Source organism: Rhinopithecus roxellana, chromosome 21 (genome assembly GCF_007565055.1).
Source record: "Rhinopithecus roxellana isolate Shanxi Qingling chromosome 21, ASM756505v1, whole genome shotgun sequence".
In the NCBI taxonomy this organism is placed as follows: Eukaryota; Metazoa; Chordata; class Mammalia; order Primates; family Cercopithecidae; genus Rhinopithecus; species Rhinopithecus roxellana.
In genome coordinates this window covers 8,380,405-8,406,262 of record NC_044569.1, presented here as the reverse complement: position 1 = coordinate 8,406,262, position 25,858 = coordinate 8,380,405, and the positions used below count along the sequence as shown (strand labels likewise).

Sequence of the window (25,858 nt, the reverse complement as noted above, 5' to 3'; positions counted from 1 at the left end):
TGATTGGTCTGGGGCATGGCCTGGGGGGTATGGTTCTGGAAGTTCTCCTCCCATCATGGAATGTCCGGGTACAGCCAGGGCTGGGGTGTCCTGCTCTGTACCTTGCTCTGTACCCAATGTGTGAAGATGAAATGAGGCAGTGGGTGTCAAACGGCTCTGCCACAAATGCAGGTGTTAGTTCTCCTGGCCAGAACGCTGCCGGCGCAGAACCCAAATCAGATAGTGGAGTGCATGCCTGGGCCCTTACAAACGATTAAGACCAAATCAAGGCCAAAGAAAATGAATAACAGATGTCTGGGCGATGCTGAGGCCTTAAAAGTGTTTTTCACGTCTGACTTTGAGAAAATATTGGCTGGGATCAGATAAGAGGCAACTCCCGGGGCCAGCGGTGCCTCGTCCTAAGATGCCCGCTGAGCTCAGGAGGTGCGGGCTGCAGGGCCCCAAGCAGGCACAGGCGTCCTCCAGCCCCGGCTTCAGCGGCTGACTGCTTTCCTTCTACTTGGAAAATGCCTGCTCCACGTTAGCCCACTTGTGATGGTGTCGCGGAGCAGCAGCTGTGGGAAGGGGCTTCAGGAGTTCTGGTCCTGCTCAGATAGGACGCTTGGCATTTGGCGATGCGGTTGGTGGAGTTAGAAACAAAACCAAAACCCACAAACACAACAAAACACCAAAACAACAATCCATCCCCCCCACAACATCCAGTTAAACTTGAATTTCAGATATGCATGAAAAATGTTTGAGTGTGTCCTATGCAACACTCGAGATATATTAATACTTACACTAAGAAATTACTGTCCGGTCGTGGTGGCTCACGCCTGTAATCCCAGCACTTTGGGAGGCCGAGGCAGGTGGATCACCTGAGGTCACGATTTCGAGACCAGCCTGCCGAACACAGTGAAACCCCCATCTCTACTAAAAATACAAAAAATCAGCTGGGCGTGGTGGCGGGCGCCTGTAATCCCCGTTACTCAGGGGCTAAGGCAGGAGAATCGCTTGGACCCAGGAGGCGGACGTTGCAGTGAGCTGAGATCACACCATTGCACTCCAGCCTGGGCAACTAGAGCGAAACTCCGCTTCAAAAAAAAAAAAAAAAAAATTACACGTGGGTTCTCTGCATTCCAATTTTAGTGGGCATCTTGCGTGTTATCTCTACCCCTATTTGGGGAGGGCTTTATTTTCTTCAATGGCGTCCCCACATCAGGGCCTGTGTCTTGCACTCTCCCCCTGAGCGGGTAGCAGAGGTGTTATCACAAGAAGGACGGTTCTGGGGAGTTGAATCACAACAGGCCGCCGCCGCTAACAGGGCGGGCGCGCCAGGGACTAGGCCGCTTGGCAGGTTCGCTTTTCTTCTTTCCATTGCGCGGAACTGAAGGAGGAGAAGGGAAAGTGGGAGCTGCTGCACTCACAGCGGAGTGTGCATGGCTGGTAGGTGACAGCCTGAGGTCTGTTCGGTGACCCCGGCCCCTCAGACGGCCGGCGGAGACTCAGAGTTAGCTGCACTTACCACGGAGCCCGCGGATGGGGGTGCGGATCCACACCCCAGAGAAAGGCCCCTCCTGGGCCGCGAGGACCTCGCTGGCGGCCGCTTGGGGGCAGCAGACGCCCGCCCTGCGGGGGAGGTGGGGCCTGCAGGCCCCGGGGCCGCTCTAGGAGCCCGGCAGGCCCGAGCAGGTGGCGGCCCCGTGTTCCGGAAGCCCGGCCCCGAGCGTTGTGAGGGGCACCTGGGGACGCTCAGCGAGTGTCTGTCCCGGCCCTGAGCTCGGTGGAAGACTGCAGAGTCCTGGGCCCGCGAGGTGGGTCTCCGCTCTGTCCAGACGCGGGCGCTCTCCCAGTGGCTCTCGGGAAAAGTGCCCTCGACTTCATGCCGGGGGGAAGGGGCCGAGGCCGGGCCGCGCGCGTCCGGGGAAGCCTGAACCGCCGCCCTGGGGTGTGAAGGGTGCGGGTGGGGGTGAAGTTCCTGAAGGTGAGGAGGGGCTCATGCTCCGTCAGATCTGACAGGGGTTAGGAAGGCAGAGAGTTATTTTTAAAACTCAAGAAAAAGAGAAATGAACTGCATTTCCTTTTCGTTTGGCTCCAATTCCGTGCCTGACTCTTCTGTTGTGCACAGGGTTGCTCAGCAGACACGGAGGCTGTGTTTTGTTCCAGGGGACGGAGACCAAATATTAGTTTAGCGAGGGTGAGAAACATGCTCTGAGCAACGTTCATCGCGCTGCAGTAAATCTGTGAGTGCCCGATGTGGGAAATCAGACTCGAGCCCAGCTGCCCAGGCGAGCCTCTAGGGTTTTGCCTGTTTATGGACCTGCTGATACTTGTAATGTCGGGAAGCCGGGGGAGGGCAGGGCTGGCTGGCACCCACGCAGCCTTTCTAACCTCTTGTGGAACTAGGAAAACAGTGTGAGCTTCCAGGAGTGTGTATTTGGGAGGGGACACACATGACAAAATCTGTGTGCATGCTTGTGTGTACTGTTTACATGGAGTGTGTGTGCGCACGTGCATGTGTGGGTTGGTGTGCATTTCTAGACGGCAAGAAATTCTAGTAGAACTTTTGACTTTCATACAATTCTACAGATAGTCTTTTCCATCCGTCCCCTGTAATGATGACTTCAATGGGTCAGAGACTCTTGAGCCTTTTCACCAACAATCTTTGCTCCGAATCTTCCCTCAGCTTCTCACTGCCTGCATCCTTCCTTCTGCGATTAGACTAGGATCTCAGTCTGTTGCCAGAGGTCTGAGACTCTCCTCAGCCCAGCGGTTGTCAGAGAGACCATGGCGGGAGGGCATCTTAGTCTTCACTCCTTCTACTGCAGGTTTGAAACTCAGGCTGCCTTAAAGGTAAACCAAGATATCACACAGATAATAATAGTACGATAATAGACTCACATTTGTATGGTGAATTAGGATTTACAGTTTCCCTACATTTTTTTCCCTTTAATCCCAGAACCAGAGCAACCAGAACGTGTGTGGTCCTCACGCGTTCCTCCATGAAGAGACTGATGGAGAATGAGGTTAGGTAGACAGCAAGAACAATTTTGGCCACCTCATTTTCTCAACTAATTTGAGATTTCTCTTCCAGACTGCTGGTGCCGAGAGATGGGTGGATCGGCAGGTGTTGTTAGCAAGGACAAAGGAAATCGTTATGTTATTGGCTTAGCTGTTATTTAAAATAAAAACATAAACATCATTAAAAATAAGCACTTTTTCCGGGAGCAGTGGCTCACGCCTGTATTCGCAGCACTTTCAGAGGCCGAGACCGAGGCAGGCAGATCACTTGACCTCAGGAGTTTGAGACCAGCCTGGCCAGCATGGTGAAACCTCGTCTCTACTAAAAATACAAAAATTAGCCCGGCGTGGTGGCACATGCCTGTAGTCCCAGCTACTGGGGAGGCCGAGGCAGGAGAATTGCTTGAGCCCGGGAAGTGGAGGTTGCAGTGAGCCAAGGATCACGCCACTGTACTCCAGTCTCACGGAAAGAATGAGGCTCTGGCAAAAAAAAAAAAAAAAAAAAAAAAAAAAAATTGCCCTTTGGGTATGGCTGTGTTTTCTCTACACACATGAACTGTTTCTTTGAAAGGACAACTTCCTTTTCCTGACTGTGCATCATCTGACCAAATTCCAAGCTCCTGTAATTTAAGGAAATAATATACTTTGTGGAAAAATTAGAAAATATATATTAGCAAAGAAAGAATAAAGGCAAGCTGCGTGCAGTCTCATTACTCTGAGATGGCCGCTGTTGCTGGCACGGTGGGCCTCATCCCAGACTTTTGTCTATGCAAGCACAAACACACATGCTCAACTCAGTTTATTTTATTTTTCCAAAACGGAAGCCATGCTGTACATAATGTTTTGTAATCAAAAATTTTTCTTTTTGATATATCATGAACATTTTGCCCATCATGAAATATCCTTTTAAATTGTATGCAATTCCACTGTAAACATGTGGGTTTATTTGACACCTTGATTGTTGAACATTTTATCTTGAATGCTTAGAATGGAAAAGAATTATCCTAGGATGGGAAGATACTCTTTTATTCTGAAGATGTTATTAACACAGATTTCTATGGGATGGCATAATGGGCCTCTAGAGGGTGGGCCAGGGGTGGCGATGGCCCTGGGGATTCTCAGGGGAAGCTTTTTCCTCAGGAGCCCCAGGAGGCAGCTTTCTCTGTCTCCGTGGCATTTAGATCTATGGAGCACGTTCACCTGAGTGTGACCTACAAGCTTAAGGTATTGATCCGTGTTCCTCCCACTCAGATTAATATCCGATGTGAAATTAGTAGGGGAAAAAAGATGTTCTCTGCGGCCACTGAGCCCTTCCCAGCAGGAGGATGCAGAAGTTGGAGGAAGAGATAATGTTACATCCCGCGGGCATTAGCTGCTTGTGGTTGGGAGGCATGCCTTTGATAATCAGCATCAGTATCTCTTTCATGTCACTGAACACAAAATGAGGCTGCATCAAAGAGCCTGTTTTAGAGAAGAAATTGTTGAACAGGCTTGACTGGGTTGAACGATACCAGAGGGGCAGGATCAGAGCGCAGGCCGGTCTTCCCAGCCCAGCCAGGGGCACTCACTGGCCTGACTTAAGCTCCAGCAGCTCAGAGGTTGTCACAGTGCATGTGAGTGCCTCCCCACTCGACCCTTCCATGTGCCTGGCAGCAAGGGGCATGAGTCACCTGGTGGCCAGGCGTTTGTTACGCTGAACTTTTGAGCTGCTGTAGAACTCCAGTTACGTAGCCTCCCTGATTTTTTTCCCTCCTCTCTAATACTGACTTTTTTCTTAATGCCAACCTGCTAGTAGATACTTGTTCTTCTTCTGACACATTTGGGCATCCAGCAAAAGCTTGCAAAAGAACAGCTTTTTGTTTGCTTGCCTTCAGGAATCTGGTTCAGTGAGCACTCCAGATGTGGAAGGGTTTTATAATGATTCACAGTTTTCTTTGCTGGCCTTCAGGAGAACGTGACCTGTTTAGGTTCAATTTTGTGCATGTGTGACATAGTTTTCCCTTCAGTAATACAGACAAACCCTGATTCTAATCCCCAGTCGAACCCACTGGTCTTTTCCTGATCTTTTTGCATTGCTAGCATTATTTGGTCTTAATGGAGTTAAATTTTTTAAAAATGTTATCACTATGTAAAGTAAAGAAAACTCTTACAAAGAGTTTTGTATGAGAATGAAAACACATGATGTGTTTTAAACATTGGAATCCCAGAAGGAAGAAACAAGGTAGTGTTTTCAGTTAGTTCCACTGAAGGAGTTTAAACAGGATAGATAGTCATATTTTAAAATCCTCAACCATTGTTTAGGACCAAGTCAAAAATTTAAAAATAGCTTTTGAATGGAGAAATGAAAGGCTCAAAACCACTGGGTAAAGTTGGGGGAAGATTGCCTGTTCTCCCCGGAATGCTTTTGCTGGTTTTGGTTCTCTTTGGTTAGATCTCACTGGTCTCATTCATTCTTTCACTTTTAATTGGACCGCATCACCCAGGCAGAAAACTCGGTCCTAGAAAGGATCGGAGTGGTATGGCAAATCTGAGATCGGACGGAGGCAGGAAACCATGGTGGCCTCTTAGGATGGAATGAGCTTTAAAGATCAGTGCTGCCCATCCTGATCCGGGTACCAGGAGACGGACGGCCCCGTAGGAGTGATGTGCATTGGTGAATCCCGACGTAGACTTTTTTTTTGAGAGACAGGGACTCACTCTGTCACCCAGGGTGGAATGCAGTGGTACGATCATAGCTCACTGCAGCCTCTACCTCCTGGGCTCAAGTGATCCTTCTACCTCAGCCTTCCAAGTAGCTGAGACCACAGGCACACACAACCACATCCAGCTAATTTCAAAATTTTTGTAGAGATGGGGTCTCACTATGTTGCCCAGGTTGGTCTTGAACTTGTGGGCTCAAGCAATCCTCTGCCTCAGCCTCCCAAATTGCTGGCATTATAGGCATGAGCCACTGTGCCCATCGAGCCATACATTTTCTTTATTTGGATGGAAGGGCTGAACTGTTTTTGGAGGTGTGGTGTTGAAGAGTTGTTGGGGGAACAGTGTAGCCAGTACATTGTAGGGTGCTGAGGATGTTGTCTGTTGTGATCCATACCTTGCAGTCAGGAGTAACAAGTATCGAAATTGGGCCACTGTCAAAAGAGTCTATGCTTTGGTCAATATAGGGTGAACAGCCTTACTAAGTAACTAACCTAGTCAAAATTATTACAAGCAAGTTCCAAGTAAGCCAGCTCAGGCCACCTGGTGATGGGAGAACTTTGCTAACCTCTGTGAGACACACAGCCTGGGCCAGGCCACACATGGATTTGCTTTCCACAGGGCTTCCCAGCTAGCCTGGCACCTCCTCCTCACACTGAGAAAGAAGCTCAGGCTCCTCACTGGGCCCAAGCTTTTGGAATTCAGGCCCTGCGTGGCATCCCTTGTGTCCCTGTGCTTGGTAAAAGGCATGCATGGTTTTGGGTGAATCCATGAAGTCGGGCCCCAGCAGACTCTGGCAGTGGTGTTCTCGGTTTCCTTCCATCCCTGTGTTGCTCCTTCTCAGATCCATCATCCTCCTCCCACCTAGACATCTGTCTCAAGGGACTGTCCTTGCTCACCTTCTTCTCCTACTCTCCCTCCTCCTCCTAATATTTTCTCATCTCAACCCCACGGTTTTGTCCAGTTCCTTTCTGCATGCTTGGCGTCAGGTGCCTTGGGGAGAACCCACATTTTAGTTCATCTTTGTACCCAGTGGTACTCAGCACAGCACCTGGCACACAGCGAGTGCTCAAGACACTTGTTAAATATGTAAACATATTTTGTATGTTAAACAAGTACATAAATGATGGATAAAGATGACATAAAAATCAAGTCCACCAATAATGTGAGCTTTATCTTGGCTGGTGGTTTTGCCCAAGAGCAGGGAAGATGTGCCCAGGGGGAAGCTGGGAATGCCCTCTTGCCCTGGGAGATGACTGTCCCTCCTGACCACATGGCATACAGCATGAGCAGACTTTGAATATGTGCACTTCTGTTATGACCGCAACCATTTCCCTGGGAGAAGGAGCGAAAGTAAGGAGGTCCCACGTAAGCCATTGATACCTGAGGCCCTGCCATCTGGCTTTTCCCTGCCGGGGCATCAGAGACAGCAAGTCTGTCAATGTGCTAATCAACATGTGTCCATCAAACACACGTGGCTGTGCTATGCATGGCATAGGGGAATGACGTGATCAGTAGCAAGAGGAAGAAGAAAGACTTGAAAAACCCCAAATGTGTGATGTATTAGTAGAAATCCCATGATTAAATCGAGGATCAAGTTTTGTTTGTCTTTGTTTTTGTTTTTTCAAATTGGCTGTTAGGGTCCCTTAAAAGCCACATTCTCTGTCCTGGCATAGCCGTCCTGCGTTGAGTTCAACAACTGTGTACTGAGCCCAGGACATCTATACATAGGATATACACACAGATCATTGCACACAGGGAACATCTAAGGCTCCTTGCTAGTGCTGGTGCCAGGGTAATGAAGATAAGACTTCTGTCCCCAGCAATCTCTCTGTCTGACTAGGGAGGGCAACATGGCAACATGTAATTTCTGAATAGCATGTGGAATGCCCTGCTGTTTACGCTCAGGGACAGGGAGGCACAGAGGAAGCATTCTCAGTTTAGCCCAGGAGTCAGGGACGGCTCCCTGGGGAAGGTGTCTTTGGGAATTAGGATGGGGTTTCTCTGTATGAACACATCATCACTTATTTACTTTGCACCGAGTCTCTTAAAAGGTGATACAAAGCAAATTTGGTAGTCTTGCCCTGGAGCTGGTTTGGCAGGTTGAAATCTGGATTGGTAAACCAAGGTTTCCCTGGATTGTCTAACTTAGTGGACACCTTGGGACAGGCTTCCTACCTCACCCTGCTGCAGTGTGCCCTCCTGAAACATGCCACAAATACTTGGTGTGATTTGCCACTAGCTGGTGCCTGGGAACTCTGGGTGCCCCGTGGCACTCCTGCCTGGGACAATGTGATGGAGTCTGGCAAATGTGTGTCTCCCAGGGACTGGAAGTGGAGAGAGCCATGAGCTAATACTAGAGGGAGCTGCACTCACGTGCTGAGTGCAGAAGTTGAACGTCCATTGTTTACGCAACCATAAGTGGGAGTGTAAGATTAAAAGAAGATTAAAAGAAAAAGGAAACAAGGAAAACCCAGCCAACCAGGAGAACAAAATCTTTAATCCTAAACTCCCGTGAATCAGTTTGAAACTGAACTGTATATTTTTAATTTATTGAATTGGAAAAAATAAGGGCATCAGAATGTTTTAAATTCAGCAGATTTCCATTTTGTTTGGCTTCCTGGTGACCCATAGAATGACTAATAAGATGATTAAAGAGGCCGGGTGTGGTAGCTCACACCTGTAATCCCAGCACTTTGGGAGGCCTAGATGGGCGGATCACCTGAGGTCAGGAGTTCGAGACCAGCCTGGCCAACATGGTGAAACCCCGTCTCCATTAAAATACAAAAATTAGCTGAGCCTGGTGGTGGGTGCCTATAATCCCAGCTACTAGGGAGGCTGAGACAGGAGAATCACTTGAACCTGGGAGGCGGAGGCTGCAGTGAGCTGAGATTGCACTGCTGCACTCCAGCCTGGGCAACAAAGAGCGAAACTCCGTCTCAAAAAAAAAAAAAAAAAAAAAAAAGAAAAAGAAAAAAAGAGGATTAGAGAGAAGCTGGAGCATCTCTGCACATGGCAGTGATGAGACCTCAGCTTCTTCCACTTGACTGCTAGAAAGCAGTTGTGTCATCTGCCCCCAAGTTTCTTGTGGGGCCGGTGGCTGAGGACACCTATACCCCATCAGCAGCTGTGCCCAGGCCTCCTCGGCAGCTGGAGGTTATTCTTAGCTTCTCTTTTTCACATGTTGACTCTCAACTCAGTTTCCTCAACTGCAGAATGGAGATAATGCATGGCCTGCCTCCTCCACCGTGATTTTGAGTTTACTGTATTTGTATATATCTATGTTGGAGTTGAGTTAACTTTTAATGGGCTAGTTGACTTCATATTGAATTTTATAGACTTGCACTGTCCAATACAGTAGCCTCTAATCACATGTGGCTATTTAAGTCTAAATTAATTTAAAATTAAATAAAATAAGAGAGTGACATCTGTGAAAATGAGGGAGTAAAGATCTCCAAAAATTCCCTCCTCCGTACAAGCAATGAGAACAGCAGCAAAAACTGTCAGAATCAACTTTTCAGAACTCTGGAAATTAACCAAAGGCTTGCAGCAACTCAAGAAGTGTTTGCTCAAGAAAAATGTCTGAATCTTCATAAAAGCAATGAGCTTTATGATGTTTTAATTTGCTCTCTTTCCATATACACCGTTACCCCCTGGTCTCCATGGTAGTCCTGCATATATGCAGCCTTCAATTACAGAGAAAACCAGCAGCCACGGAGAAGGCAGAATAGGAATGGAGCTCCTTCAAAGGCCTATTTCCAGAGAAGTGTCAGCATTTGACCTTTCTGTTGGTTCCCTGCAAGATCTCATTCTCAAGGCTGTCTTTATTTGAGTTGACTTGAAGCTTTCCAAGTGTAAACAGACTTTTCTCCAGGGCTGTTTGTCAAAAAAAAAAAAAAAAAAAAAAAAAAACAAAACAGGAAGGAAAAAAAAATCAGAGGCAATTATTGAACATCTCAGCGACCTGGATAACAGTTCACTGGATAACAGCTGGGGCAAATAAAAGGCTGACCCAAAAGCTTAAAAAGAAATTTGGGAAGTGAGATGTCCATACAGACTTTGAAAAGCTTCAACGTATTCCTAGGTCTCTAGGGAGCCATATTCATGCCCAGGGCTGAGCACATTCTCAGAAAAGACTTGATAAGGCCATGAGCTCTCATCTTTGACTAGTCTTGAGATTCTGCACAAATGGGAAGTGAATGATAAGGCAGAGTTGTAAACAGCCTGGCTGAGTCACACTGAGCAAAGACTGAGAGACTTGTTAGTTCCAGGCACTTAAAGATGGCCTCTTTCTAATCATTAGCTGACCACAAAGCTAACCAAACAGAGATTTTTAGTGGCCATGACAACAAAGGACATGGAATTTACAGAGTTTAGTTCAGAAAAATCACCAGCCAACAAGCAACACATAACAGCAATGAATAACAACAGTGAGATACTCTAGGGAGTGAGGTGTGGGGGGAATCTGATTTTCAGAGTTTCCATATTATATTTGCAAAAGGACAGATCCCTGGATGCCCTTGGCCAATCCAGCTCTTCCCCACTCTTCTTGTAATTCTTGGGCAGAATGTACCAAGATACAACATCCAGAGATAAGGAGAAAATGTCTGGAACAACCACAGCTGTGTCCTTATTCCTCCCAGAACAGGATGTTCTGCAGTGCTTGAGCTCAGCAAACAAAGTGACATCCAGGGTATAAAATGCAGAGCAGAGTGCTCTCAGGGTCCCTCAGCTGGGATTTCACATGGGGCAAGCACAGATGAGACTCCATCTGCCCTGGGCAGCTTTCCTGAGCCTTGGGGGACTGGTTCACTATAAATCCTAAGCTGTTTATCCTCGCTGCCTATGTGTGAGTAATAAAATCTGCTTCGCCTGACTTGTGTGAATGTTCTGTTTCACCAGACTAGACTTTAAAGCCCTTGCAATATTATTTAAAATGTCTAGTTTTCAACAAAAATTATGACACATGCAAAAAACATGAAATGTAGCTTTATAGAAAGGGGACAATAGCAATTAATAGGAACTGTCTCTGAGGAAGCCCTGATGTTGGACTTAGTAGATGAAGACTTTAAATCAATTGTTTGAAATATGCACAAAGAGCTAAAGAAAATTATACACAAAGAAATAAAGGAAACCATGAGGATCTCTCACCAAAGAGACAATGTCAACAAAGAGGTAGAAATTATAGAAAGGAAACAAATAGAAATTCTGGAGTTAAAAAGTACAATAATTTGAAATGATACATTTACCAGAAAGTTTCAAAAGAAGATTTGAGTAAGCAGAAGGAATAATTAGTGAACTTAAAGATAGGTCAATGTTATTACTCAGTCTGAAGAACAGAAAGAAAAAAGAATGAAGGAAAATGAACAGAGATTAAGACACCTGTTGAACACCACCAAGTGGGACCAACATAAACACTAGCATAAACACAATACAATCCCAGAATGAAGAGAGACACAGGAAGGGCAGAAAAATATTGGAGGAAATAATGGCCCCAAACCCCAATTTGATTAAAAAACCGTTAATTTAACATCCAAGAAGCTCAATGAACTCAAAATAAGATAAACTCAGGCTGGGTGTGGTGGCTCACACCTATAATCCCAGCACTTTGGGTGGCTGAGGCAGGTGGATCCCTTGAGCTGAGGAGTTTGAGACCAACCTGGGCAACATGGTGAAACCACGTCTCTACTAAAAATACAAAAATTAGCCAGGAGTGGTGGTGTGTGCCTCTAGTTCCAGCTATTCAGGAGGCTGAGGTGGGAGGATTGCTTGAGCCCAGGAATTCTAGGCTGCAGTGAGCCATGTTTGTGCCACTTGCATTCCAGTCTGGACAACAGAGTGAGACCGTAAGACTTTGTCTCCGCACCCCCCAACCCCCGCAAAAAAGATGAAATTCCACACCTGGGCACGCTATAATAAAACTGTTGAAAGCAGTAGGAGAGAGAAGTGACTCATTGTATACAAGACATACGTAAGAAATATTTTCGTCAGAACCCATGGAGGTCAGACAACGGCTGGATTACATAGTTGAAGCACCAAAAGAAAATACCATCAACCAAGAATTCTACATCCAGCAAAACAATAAGTGAAAATTAAAGAAGTAATTAAGGCATTTCCAGATAGACAAAAACTGAGATAATTTCTTGCCAGCCAATTTGCCCTACAGAATATAATATACAGGCTGAAGTAAAAGGTCATTAGTTATTAACTTGAAGAAATCCATGTTAAGAAATAAAGAGCACAGAACCGGATAAAGGTAACTACATAGGTAAATATGAAAGGAAAATATAAATGTACATTTCTTTTGAATTCCCTTTATTCTCCTGTGTGATTTAAAAGACAACTGAAGGCCGGGCGCGGTGGCTCAAGCCTGTAATCCCAGCACTTTGGGAGGCCGAGACAGGCGGATCACGAGGTCAGGAGATCGAGACCATCCTGGCTAACACGGTGAAACCCCGTCTCTACTAAAAATACAAAAATCTAGCCGGGCGAGGTGGTGGGCGCCTGTAGTCCCAGCCACTCGGGAGGCTGAGGCAGGAGAATGGCGTGAACCCGGGAGGCGGAGCTTGCAGTGAGCTGAGATCCGGCCACTGTACTCCAGTCCGGCCGACAGAGCGAGACTCCGCCTCAAAAAAAAAAAAAAAAAAAAAAAAATGCATAAAACAATACAAATTGATCACATTCTGATTCTTTTTAGCCTTTATGTAGATATTGTATCATATGGGTTAATCATAGTTTTCCATGTGCCTATAGATTGCTGTTTTCTGCCTTAAATTTTCTTAAATTAACAAATTAAAAAATTGCATATATTTATTGTGCTCATGTTGTTTTGAAATATGTATATATTATGAAATGGCTAAATCAACTAATTAACATATGCATTACCTCACATACTTATTTTTGTGGTAAGAATACTTAATACCTATTCTCTTATGTTTTTTTGTATTTTTATTATTACAAATAATACTGAAGTGACCATCATGTAGATGCACTGGCATACTTTTGTGAGTGTTTTGTCTGTAGGGTAAATTCCTAGCTGAGAAGTTTTGAGTCAAAGGCTATATGTATGTAGAATTTTTATAAGTTTTGCCTATTGATTTCCCAAGAGGATGCTCCATGTTACATTTCTGTTAATAATATATGAGAGTGCCTATATTTTTACCTTCACTGATACTTGGTATTATTAATATTTTAAATTTATATCAATGGACTAATAGATAATATTTCACTTACACTGCATATATTTATTTTTGAATTAGGTTGAGCATATTTTCAAACATTTTTGGCCACTTATATTTCTATTTCTATGAACTGTTTATTGGGCCTTTTATAAGCCTATTAATGTGCTGGTTATCTTCTTATTTAGTTGTGAGAGAAAAGCCAGATCTTGGGGGATCCTAGTTACCTTATTCAACTTGGGGGAAAATTATTGATCTCAGTTGGATTCCCTTCCTTTGTCCATGAAATGGGAGTGGATGAGCATGCTTCATGGGGGTGTGCGGGATGCCTTGCACATCTTTGGTGCTCAGTGGTGGATGAGCATGCTTCATGGGGGTGTGCGGGATGCCTCACACATCTTTGGTGCTCAGTGAGCGTGGGTCTCCTTCCTTCTCCAAAGCGGCGATGGCTTCTGTTGAGCTCTGCTCCGAGTCTCTCTGCTTTCTTCTTCTGCCAGCAGCCAGGGAAAGCACTTTGCTTTTAAGGGCTCCTGCAATTAGGTCAGACCCACTGGACAATCTCCCAATCCAAAGGCCAACTGTGCCATAGACTAGAACCTAATCATGGTGTGATATTTTGCCACACTCATCGGGTTCTGGGGATTAGGCACAGCATCCTGAAAAGGGGTTGTGCTTTTTAGAATCCTTCCTGTTAATACCATGGCCTTGGGACCTTTTCTTTCCTTTTTTTCAAATACAGGCTTGGGTGGAGCCCTGCTAGATAGAGTAGGTGAAAGTGGAGCTGCTCTGGGTGGAGAGAGGAGGGAAGGCTGGGGCTTCCCTGTTGGGAGCCATCAGAATGTGATCAGTCTGTATTGTTTTATGCAGTTGTCTTTTAAATCACATAGGAGAATAAAAGGATTTCACTCAAGGCAGGACCCCAACAACTGAAATCTTCAATGTGAATGTTAGGGGTTGAAGGCATTGAAGGCTACCTCTTGGATCATGGGCTCCACTGGACAGGGGAAGCATCAGACCGTTGGCACCTTTCTTAAACAGTTTATTTTATTTTTTGATATACATTTTAATTTAATTTTTCTAAAAAATATTTATTTGTCTCACATCTTTTTTTATACAAACTTTTGCTTACCCTCTGCTTTTAAAATTTTTATTTTTATTGTTATGGATTTAGGGATACAAGCGCAGCTGTGTTAAACGGATATACTGGGCCAGGTGTGGTGGCTCATGCCTGAAATCCCAGCACTTTAGGAGGCCAAGGTGGGTGGATCTCCTGAGGTCAGGAGTTCAAGACCATCCCAGCCAACATGGTGAAACCCTGCCTCTACTAAAAATACAAAAAATTAGCCATGTGCGGTGGCAGGCACCTGTAACCCAGGTACTGGGGAGGCTGAGGCAGGAGAATCATTTGAACCTGGGAGGCTGAGGTTGCTGTGAGCCAAGATTGCGCCACTGCACTCCAGCCTGGCGACAGAGCGAGACTTTGTCTCGGGGAAAAAAAAAAAAGGATATACTGTGTAGTGGTATAGTCTAGGCTTTTAGTGAACTCACCACCCACTTAGTGTTCATTGTACCCAGTAGCTAATATTTCATCCCTAACCCCTCCTTGCCCTCAAGGTCTATTACTTCTCTCTATGTCCGTGAGCACCCGTTGTTTAGCTTCCACTTACAAGTGAGAACGTGCAGTTCTTGGCTTTCTGTTTTTCTGAGCCATTTCACTTAGGATAATGTTAACAGTTCACTGGGGTAGCTCTTGCTGAAATAGGGTCCTGAATGGTGCAGCCACAGGACCAATTGGTTTGGATAAAACAGGAGAGAGAAGCAGCAGATCCTGAAGTAGCTGAGGGGCTGCAGGGAAAACCCCTGCGACACCAGGGGGCTGCCTGCCACTAAAGGGAGCCCTATGGCAAAGAGGAAAACAGAGGGCCCTGGATGCGAGGGCCAGGCCTGGCAGGACGCCGCATGGGACGCAGAGCCAGGCGGACAGGACGCGAGCAGCTTTATGCAAGGCTCCTATGTGCCGCACTTACTCTCCAGTGGGGCAGGAACCAGGCCTGGAGGCGCCAGGGCCCGGAATAACAGGCGAAACAGCCAGGAACTGAGCTTAGCTACAGCAGGCGGGGACAGACATCCTCAGGACACTACTGCCACTGCCATCCCCACGAGGTCCCTGAGGCTCAGGACTGGACACCAGAAGCGGCCTCGCAGAGGACAGGGTCTCCAGCACGCACTGGCTGGAAGCCGGGATCGCCACCCACAGCTGCGGCCTGTTGTTCCTCACATCAGCATCTTAACTTTTTTAGTTTTGCACATTTCACTTGCATGGCAGCAGAGGTGAGTGGGATTCCCACCTCCGTGGGACAGGAGGCCGGGTGGAGGAGGTTCAACAAACCGGTGCTGAACCAGCCAACTTCAGCACGTGCCGTTCACACCAAAGGCAGACTTCTCCTTCGCACTGTAATCAATTAAAAACCTGTTACTGCTGCAAGGGCAGCGCGTTTTAATTGTGATTTCCAGTAAGAGGTACGTGTAGCATCATGACCCACCCCATCACACCCCAATCCCCATGTAAATAATACTGAGCCTGACGTTTCATGGAACAATGCCTGCACAGCCGAGTACTCCAATATAGACGATTATATTTAATTTGTAAAAAGTTGATTATAATTTCACAACCCACGAATGGGTTGCAAGTAGCAAGTTGAGAAATGCTTTTCTAGGGCTTATTTGGACTTCACGTAAGGGATTCAAAGCATCAACCAGTTTCTCTCTGTATCTTCAGAATTCCGGCAGAATCAGGCCTCTGGACGCTCCAGGGATGTGTCCTGGTTCCCTGGCTGTTATTACGAAGCAGCAGTTCAGATCCGTGGAACTTCTCGACTGTTCTGCCTCACGGTGACTTGATCCATCAGCTGAACAGTACAGCATCTGATTAAATTTTAGAGAGGTAAAAGCATTGGCTTTTCCTGTTTTCGAAGGTTTTCTTTCGGCACTCACTTGGCTTCGTGTTACCACCTCTTCCCTCTCTGGAGGAGCTGGAGAGAATGGCTGGATGGATGCATTTCGGGGAGTGGCTGAGCATGCTCAGTGAGATCCACTCTTCTGCAGGAGCTGCATGCAGGGAGTTCTCTCCCACCCCCCAACCCCCCACCTCTCTCCCCCACTCTACCCTGCCTCCCTAGGCAGGAGTGACTGGCTGTGGGGTCCATGGGGGGCTGTCTGCTGTCCAGCTCAGCCCTCACTGCCTCTCACGCTCTTATCAGTAATGAGCTGATGTTTGGGTTCTCATCTCTCACTTTTTATTCTAATTCCCAATTTATTCATGGAGAAGAGAGAGGCTCATTTATTGGTACTCCTTCAGCAGTGACACTGGTCTTAACTTATTGGCAGGGAAAATGAAGCAGAGGATCCCAGATCCCACAGTGTGTTAATGGGAACCCAAGACTAGAGGCCAGCCCCCCAGGCTTCCAGCCCCAGCACATCTCTTGAGTACTTTGCCAGTTTGAGGATGTGCCACAAATACTACTAAACAATAGCAATGTCCTTGAGGCAATCCTTGGAGACAATTGTCAGCACTTTGAGGTTGCTACCTCCATTGGGCTTGCAGCAGACACAAGTGGAAAATAGTGACAAAAACCTACTGCCCTGTCCTGGTTTACCAAAGGTCCCAGAACTACGCTAAAGCCATGAGGTGGTTACATACGGGCGGGGATCCATCTGTCCCAAGTGCTTGAAACAACGCCTGGTAGATGACAAGCCTTCAGTAAATATTGGCAGAATCGAATGGGATCATGAGACCATTAAAATACTTGTTTTTAATCACTTCTAAGAGGGTTCTAGGATGGCTTCAGGCATTTCTTCGTATTTTCAATCCCTACACCATCCTACAATGTTTCCCCTTTTATGGATGCAAAATTGAGGATGAGGCCAGTTGACTGAGTCATGCAAGACCACACAGCTGGTAAGCTGCTGAGCTGTGATTCAGATCCCAGGATATTTGACTCCAAAACCTGAAGGCTTTTCTTTATAATGTTCTGATACCGCAGCCACAGGCATCAAGCTGGCCGTGAGAGAAATCACCATGAAGAGAGCCTAGCTCGTGGAGGTTGCCTCTCCACGCATCAAGCAAGGGTTGGGAACTTTATTGGTACAAAGCAGTAAGCCCAGTCGTGGGCATGTAGAGCTGTTCCCATCTGTACCAATGAAGCCCAAAGCTCCCGAGCATATTCTGCATCCACACCGCAGCGCCTGTCCCCCGCGCCTGTCCGCGCGCCTGTGAATGCCAAAGGGCACTTCGGGCATGACTTTTGTAAAAAGGAGTATTCTCCAAGTTCGAGTTGAATCGATATTTTGGAAAATACATTCTGTAGGGTTCTTCTGGGGTCATTTTGAGAAAATCTCACACACCCTTTTTTGTGGTCCCTTTAGTAACACACGCATGCACAGACACACGCGCGCGCACACACACGATGGCAGGCTGATGTAGCAAGTGTGCCTGACGCTTTCTGTTGGGTGGTCTTGAGTGTTGATACTAGAGTTTATGCAGCAGTTGGGTAATTGTTGGAGAAATTGCCAAGGATATTTTCAAACAGAAGCCTTCCCCCACCAGCCAGTTACTGAATCGGGTGTGAAGGATTGAAAGACAGCCTCCTCTTCTGGCTGAGATGAAGCCTGACGTTCGACTCCTTGAGGGCTCAGAGTCCTCCAGCCCTGTCCTTGTGTTCTTAGGACAAGAATGTGAGAGGTGCTATGTAATGGTGTGGAGACTTTAGAGACACAAGCTAGATGCACGTGGTCAAATTAAAGGCATGAAATTGGCTGCAGAAGCCAGCTCTATTTAAGTTCACGTAAATAACTAGTGGTTTTCAAACCTTAGGGCGTGTGAAGTCACTGCGAAGCTTGTTAAAATGGAGATTCCTGACTCCGACTCCCAGAGGGGTTCTGATTCAGTTGACCCGAGCTTCGGAAGTTTTAATTTTTTTTTTTGAGACGGAGTCTCGCTCTGTCCCCGGGGCTGGAGTGCAGTGGCGCGATCTCAGCTCACTGCAAGCTCCGCCTCCCGGGTTCCCGCCATTCTCCTGCCTCAGCCTCCCGAGTAGCTGGGACTACAGGCGCCTGCCACCTCGCCCGGCTAGTTTTTGTTTTTGTATTTTTAGTAGAGATGGGGTTTCACTGTGTTAGCCAGGATGGTCTCAATCTCCTGACTTCGTGATCCGCCCGTCTCGGCCTCCCGAAGTGCTGGGATTACAGGCTTGAGCCACCGCGCCCGGCCAGAAGTTTTAATTTTTAACAAGTAGCTCAGGTTCACACCAGAATTCCACCTGCCTGGCCAACTGGGCGTGTCAGAAGAGGCACAACAGGTAATACCCAGGGGTGAACTTCCCGAGCTTTGGCCTTCCTAAATCAGATACATTACAACTTGATTTTAAGGAAAAAATGGAAAAATAACTTGAAAGGACCAAGTGGAGAAATGGGTTGAAGTTATGGTTCATGAATATAATAAAGTATTATGTGGCCAATAAAAATAACACATGTACACTCATAATATGGAAACAAGGAAAACATGTTCCCATGACGATTACAGTGACATAGGCAGATTATGGGAGGGTAATAACAGAAATCACATGATGGTCCTTAATAGTATTTAATTTCATCTACTCCATTATTTTGTAAAAGTCTTCACTACAAGCTCAGTATGAAAATATTGTGTGTTTTGTGTTTTGCGTTAATACTGGGCTCTGTAATAAGTAGAAAGAAGATGTAATTCCTATCTACAAGAAGCCAATGGCTATAGGATGAGCAAAATGTCAAAAGAGAGCTAGAGGTGGTATAGAAAAATTGCAGACTTTTTGGCCAGAAGATTTGTGTTTAAGTTTCAACCTTAGCACCAAAGTGGACAACCACTGGCAAATATCTTAACCTCTCTTAGAGCCAGTTTTCACACCTTTCAAGTGAGAATAGCGGTAACTACTACCTTAGGAGTTGTGATAATGGTACATGAGGCTAATAAAAATAAAAGTACCTTATAAGCTGTAAAATGCTATTAAATATAAATGTGTTTTCTGCAAAGCAAAACAGTGAAATATCAACTTTAGAAAACATTCCCCTTTGAGGTTTTTTTCACTTATGAGATCAGAAATCCATCTTTGGCCTGATTAATAGTGAGTTCTTGTAATCAAGCATCTCTGAGACTTGTATGTGTCAGACAGCAGAGAGGATACGATGGCATAAGAGGGTCAATCAAGCACCGTGCGCTGTGGTCCTGGCATGCACCATCAACTGAAGCTGTGTCCACCAACAAGCCCACGCTTGTCTTTGTAGAGGGTGGTGGAAAATTCCATCGGGGATGGATGGACATAGTCACCTGGAGTGTCCATTCACTTTCATCCTCCCCAATGCCCTGTACACAGATTGTGCATGCAGCTCTGGCTGTGGACCTGTGGCATCGTGATGACCTGGGATCATCAGGTAGCAGAAGGCCATTCCCTTTGGTGCCTCTCATTCCCTGTGTGCTGGCCAGCACATCATTACGCCTGATGGAAGGCTCTGCCAGGCCCTTCCCCACCGAGGGCCTCATCAAGCTTCCTTGACAGGTGAGTGGGGTCCATGTTGCTGGAAAGACTCTGGAAGGCTGGAGAAGAGACTGAGTGCTCTCTCTCTTTCTCCTATGGGAAGGCAGTGAGCTAGTGCCCTCTTGGGAATGCGGTGGGAGAATTCACCAGACGCTTCCAGCAAAGCCAGAAAGTCCTAGTGAATGACACGATGATTTCCAGTGTTTATCAAAGATCTTCTGCTCCAACATAAAGCTCCCAAGTATGGTATTTCATGATGTGGCTGAGATGTGGCCAAGTGTCCAAGACACATAAATATTTACTAAATAAGCAAGCAAATGCACTTGGAAATGCATTTCTGTCTCAGTATTAATGCGGTGGTCTTTGGCATTGATTCTCAAAGTGAGGCTGTTTTATGGACCATTCTCAGCAGGGACTAAGAAAACATATCAATGTGCAGATCTTTTAAGATCCAGGAAGCACAGGGGGAAAGTTCATGTTTTCCAAGGGAAGGTAGCATTTTTACACCCCAAGAGTCAGGAACCCCATTCAGTGCTGAGCACAGGAGAATTCAGAGGCGTTAGATTCTACGAGACTTGGGTTCGAGTCCTAGCTTTGGCCCTCCCTGTGACTATGTGCAAAAACTCCACCTCTCTAAACTTCAATTGCTTTGTCTATAAACACTGTCCATGTCTCATGGGGTTATTGTGACGATTAGATAATATGTATAAAGCGTCTGGCCAATATCATGCACTCATTAAATATTAGTTTTCCTTTTCCTTGAATTATTGTATTTGTTTTGAGAACCTTGGGGTTCTACCAAATCTCACACTCCTTCCCCAGGACGTTCCTCTGCAGTCCTGGTGTATATATGCAGTGAAAGTGAATCCACATGTTCTTCACTTGTGTATACTAAAAACATCAAAATGTTATTCCAGAAGATTTGTTTGATGTTCAAAACACCAAAGTGGCAGCACTGAGTGGCATGCTCTGAAGATGCCTGTCTCGCTGGATTTTAAAGTGGCACCAGTCAATGCCTTTAGTATCCCTCCACTTACACTGGTCCTAGCGATAACACGGGCTTATACAATAGCAAAGCCTGGCATATGATTGCACTTTTTGCTGTAAAATGTTTTCACAAATATTTTCCCATTTAATCATCAAAACAGCTGTGTGTGTGTGTGTGTGTGTAGGGGTGTGTGTATGTGATCAATGCAATTGTTATCCAACCTTACAGATGGGTTTAAGTAAAAGCTCAGAGGTTTCAAGCAACTTGTCTAAAGGCAAAAAGCTGATAATTGGCAATAGTGTTTCAGATCATATTTTCAAATGTAGAGCATCCCACAGCTAACTGGAGCCTAGAAATCAGAGGCTGTTCAACATGATTAATCTCTCCCTTTGCCTTACTTTTTTGTGGTTTCCTATGGGAATTCCCACAGAGGTTTTAGCTTTTAGGCAGATCTCGTGGATTCATTGCTCAGTGAGCAAAGTCACTGAGGGCTGGGCTCAGTGAAAATTTTGCAGGCTGAATGATTAAAAAAAATCTGGTAAGGATCACAAAATTGAGGACCAAATGGGACTTTCAGAGGCGCTTTCATTCCTGGAGGCATTCAGGATTTCATTCCACGATTTTGATTGCAGGCCTGCTGTGTGCCGGGCTCTGTGTGGAATCATGAGAGCCAGTGTCAACCACAGTGGTTGTAGTCCTGGTTGTCAGGACTTTAGGGCCATTCTTCCAGCCAGCCCTGTAAGTTCACAGGTGAAGCAAGAGGCCTGAAGAAGGGAAATTACTTTGCTCCAGGCCACATGACTGGTTAGTTAGAGGTGGATTCACACTCGTCCACCCCTGGCTAAGCTTCACCCCACTCCCACAGAGGCCACTCAATTTAGAAGAGAAAAGACACCCAGCACAGCGCTCTCCTCTGTGTAGCAGTGGGAAACGTACAAACGCCCGTCTTCCTGGACAGCTCTCCCAAAGCTTTGGAGTTTTCTTCTGATCGCTATGCCATGGTTCGTGGGTCCCCTTGGTGGGTACTCATGGAAGGAAAATCAGAAGTGTTTCCATGGTCCTCACCCGGTGGCTAGGTCTAGGTCCCACTTGCTCTCAGCAAGCAGCCAGTGCCACCCCTATGATCTGATGGGGGCTGAGGAAGCCTCTCAGTGCACACTCCCCAGGCCACCTCTTCACACTTGGGAAGGTCCAGTGTGCCCTGAGCCCATTGCTCCTGTCTCTGTGTGGGCCCACTGCTTTCCAGGGGAGGAAGGCAGCTCCAAGGAAAGTTCAGATTATTTTTGGTGGTGCCTCATGAACCCAGGAAACAGGAAAATAACCAAAAGAAAAAGAAACCCTCACAGATGGGGGATCGGTCCTAAAACATCAGGCCCTTTTCTGTCTAAATCAAGACATCTGGTCACTTTTTTCCGGCAGGACAAAGAGTCTTTTTTTCCCAAGCCAGGATTTTATGTCTTTAATCTTTTCCAGAAGAAAAGAGTTCTCATTACGTCTGTATCTTATCACATCACTGTATATCATAAAGATGCTGTTATCGCCTCTTCCTTCTGATTAACTGGCCCTGAGTGATTCTAGCTAGTGTTATTAGCTGTGCTCTAGAAACAATGACACTAGTTTCACCCAGCCATCAACAGAGGTCAGATTCATAGGCACTATTGAGTAATCCACAAGAATCTCTGCAAGCTCTTCATAATAAACAATGACGAGAACAGTTCTTTGTCCAAACCACGGCTAAGAGAGCCTTTCTGTGAAGATATGCTTTGGCACCTGCAACTGGAGTTTAAAAGCCTCCAGTAAGCTCAATTCCAACACGTAGCCTCACTAGTTGGCTTGGTTTCCTGAGTCAAAACAACAGAAGGGACTGGAGATGTAGCACCTGGTGTCTTAAGTGGCCAAGCAGCAAACAGGTGTTATCCCTTTATAAATTAACCACCCTTCGGAAAGGAGCTTGACAGAGAAGAGAGGTTTTGTCTCCAAAATTTAAATGTGGAAATAGAGACATATGGATATTAGAATAACGTGCAAGGGGCCAGGTACAGTGGCTCATGCTTGTAATCCCAGCGCTTTGGGAGGCTGAGGTGGGAGGATTGCTTGAAGCCAGGAGTTCGAGACCAACCTGGGTAATAGCAAGACCCCATTTCTACAAAATATAAAAATAAAAAAATTAACCAGGCATAGTGGTGTGCCCCTGTAGTCCCAGCTACTCAGGAGGCTGAGGTGGGAGCGCATGAGTCCAGGAGCTTGAGCTATGAGCGGATTTCTGCACTCCAGCCTGGGTGACAGGGCTAGATCCTGTCTCTAAAAAACAAAAAAGAATGGCATGCAATGATGACTATGATGTTAACGAGGCGCTGACAATGCCAGTCACTGTCATTTCACAATAAGTGCCCTGATATGGGAAGTACAGGATGGATGCTCGGGCAGCAGAGCATAGCGTAACTGACTCCATGGTCAGTAGTTTTCAAACGTGGCTTCTCTGTTAGACTCACCTGGTCTGGCCAGCCTACCCACCCCCAGCACCCCAGGGAGTCTGATTTAATTGTTCTGGGTGAGAATGGGGCCTGGGCATTGGTACTGAAACTCTCCAGGAGACCTTCCTTTTCAGCCAGGATGGAGAACCTCTCCCTTTGATGAAAATAACCCAATCTGGTGAGATCAAGAAGGAATGCAACAGTCAGTGACTTTTCAGCTCCTTCAAGAATAGGCAAGGTGAAAAGCGAGAAAGATGGTGTATTAGTCAGGATTCTCTAGAGGGACAGAACTAATAGGATATATATATACACACACACACACATACACACATATATGTATACACACACACACACACACATATATATATATGGGAGTTTAGCAAGTAGTATTGACTGCCTTGGTCACAAGGTCCACAATGGGCCATCTGCAAGCTGAGGAGCAAAGAAGCCAGTCCGAGTTCCAAAACTGAACTCGGAGTCTGATGTTTGAGGTTTGAGGGGAGGAAGCATCCAGCAGGGAGAAAGATGTAGGCTAGAAGGCTAAGCCAGTCTAGCCTTGCCCATTTTTCTGCCAGCTTTATATCCTGGCTGCACAGGCAGCTGATTAGATGGTGCCCACCCAGATTGAGGGTGGATCTGCCTTTTCCAGGCCACTGACTCAAACGTTAATCTCGTTTGGCATCACCCTCAAAGACACATCCAGCATCAGGACTTTGCCTCCTTCAATCCAATCAAGTTGACACTAGGTATTAACCATCACAGGTGGTCTAGGAGAAGGGAACAGGAGTAGCTGGTGTGAGGGCTAGAGGTGAGGGACAGATGCCTGCTAGGAGGAGCTGGGGCCATGGCGCAGGGCAGGAGCATTGCAGGTGAGTCAGGACAGGGTGAGGGTGGAAATGGAGGGGCAGGTAGGGGAGGGGTGGTGAGGGCTTTGTAGGACAAGCTGCAGGGTCTGCATGTCCTCCTGAGAGCAAAGGGAAGCCACTTTGGTGGCATTTCACAGGGTAGATGGCATTAAATAAATAAATAAATAAATAAATACATAAATGATTGTGGCTGCAATAGGGAGAATGGATTGGAGAGCGACAAGGCTGGAGGCCAGAGGCCAGGGAGGAGGCTGTGCTTTAACCTAGGTGAGAGGGGATGGTGGCCTGGGCAGAGAGAATGGCTGCAGAGAGGGATTCACATTATAGTGGGATGGGGAGCTGACAGCATTTCACAAGGAATTGATATGGAAGGTGAGAGGAGTCAGCGTTTCCCAGGTTTTCCTGCCTTTCTCAGGAAACGCAGTGCCCCAGCGACTCCACACTCACCGCCCCCTCGCACGCCTTGTAGCCCTCCCCTGCACTAATCTGCGACTCTGAGTCTGCCAAATCCTAGGAGCCGCAAGGCTCCCCCCCCCGAGAAGTGACCCCCTTCCGGAAGATAGCAGCTGGCTGTGTCCTGTGTAGGTCTCCTCCAGGACTATGTGCCTTTTAATCTTCCCATTCACTCCGGGAGGGCCGCAGCACACAGAGTGGTGGCAGGGCCAGGCCTCTCCCCACATCACCAGCGGTGACTCTACCTCCTTCCCAGCATCAGGATGCCCCTCCTTTCCGCGAGCCCACCCTCCCTGCCTTCCATTCATCCGGCGCCGGCTCTGGGAATTGTGGCGAAGTCATGTGTGTAAAAGCATACTCTCTAGGAGAGTACACAGAATTCACAGGCCACACTAAAGCCTTGCTTCATTTAACTGCTCCTGGGACCTCATCGCTCTGCTGACTGGGATCCTGAGCCTGAGCGCGCTGGTCCTGGTCAGGGGTGATTTCCTGCCAGGTCTGCTTGTCCTGGGATTCAAGTCCCTGAACTTCCCCGCCTGGACCGCACTGCTTAGTGCTGACACCCTGTTGTTCCTGCAGAATCGTTTTGGTTTAGGAGATACTAAGCCAATTCTGTCTCAGTGAAAGTTTGTCAGGAGCTGAGTGATCACTGTCAAAGGTCAGTCTTGACTGGGCAGAGGTAGGTATGCGGGGAGGACGGGAAATGACACAGGGGAGGAAGCAGGCTCCGGGAATTAGGCCGGTCAGGGTCATACAATAATACCTTCCCTTTGCTACTTATTTATTCTATGTGCCCAAAGAAGGTTTGCAGGCGCAAGCCTCAATTCTAAGTCAAAGCATAGACAGCAGCACAGCCAGTGCAGTGAAGTCCCCATGGCTCCTCGCGCCTGCCTGGTCCCCATCCCATGGACACGCAGCCCATATGTGTTGCTCCACAGAGATGAGCTAGCAGAGCCGGGGCAAAATCGCACCTGCCCCCTTGGGCCCATCAGTGTGGCAGACACCAGAAATACTGGTTTGGTATTGCACAATTTGTACAGTTCATGATGAGCAAATGGGATTTCGGGTGGTCTTGACTTTCCTTTTTCTTCTTTTCTGTGTTGTTTGAATGTGTTATCTTTGTAATCATAAGAAAAACAGAGCTGTATGTTGAAGAGAAATTTGGAAGGCATTGTCTAAAGAGATGTGCAGTATAAAAGAATGGAATAATGCCTTTTGCAGCAACATGGATGGAACCGGAGGCTGTTATTCTAAGTGAAGTAACTCAGGAATGGAAAACCAAATACTACCTGTTCTCACTTAGAACTGGGAGCTAAGCTATGCTAACATAAAGACAAACAGAATGGTACAGTGGACACTAGTGACTCAGAATTGGGGAGAAGAGAGTGGGGTGAGGGCTGAAAAACTACATACCGGGTACAATATCTATTACTCAGGTGATAGGTGCAGACCTCACCAGGATACAATTAATCCGTGTAACCCAAAACTATTTGTACCCCTAAAGCTACTACAAAAAGAAATGAGTGAGTTATTTTGGTGAAACTAAATACCTAGTTGGCTAAGCCTAGCAGAGAAATGCTACTGTTGAGCCTCAGAGAAGCTTGGGGGCCACCGTGGCCACGTGTACAGCCTG

General features: G+C 46.7%; 1 long non-coding RNA gene across 3 annotated transcripts in view; it reads left to right on the top strand.

The window, feature by feature from the left end:
- The first annotated feature begins 1,643 nt into the window (after positions 1-1,643).
- Positions 1,644-25,858, top strand: part of LOC115895523 — a 105,021-nt gene continuing 80,806 nt past the window's right edge. For all 3 annotated transcript variants that reach the window (XR_004055728.1, XR_004055727.1, XR_004055729.1), the window contains exons 1-3: positions 1,644-1,793; positions 15,655-15,819; positions 19,283-19,465. This is a non-coding gene — a long non-coding RNA (uncharacterized LOC115895523). The remainder of the gene's footprint in view (positions 1,794-15,654; positions 15,820-19,282; positions 19,466-25,858) is intronic.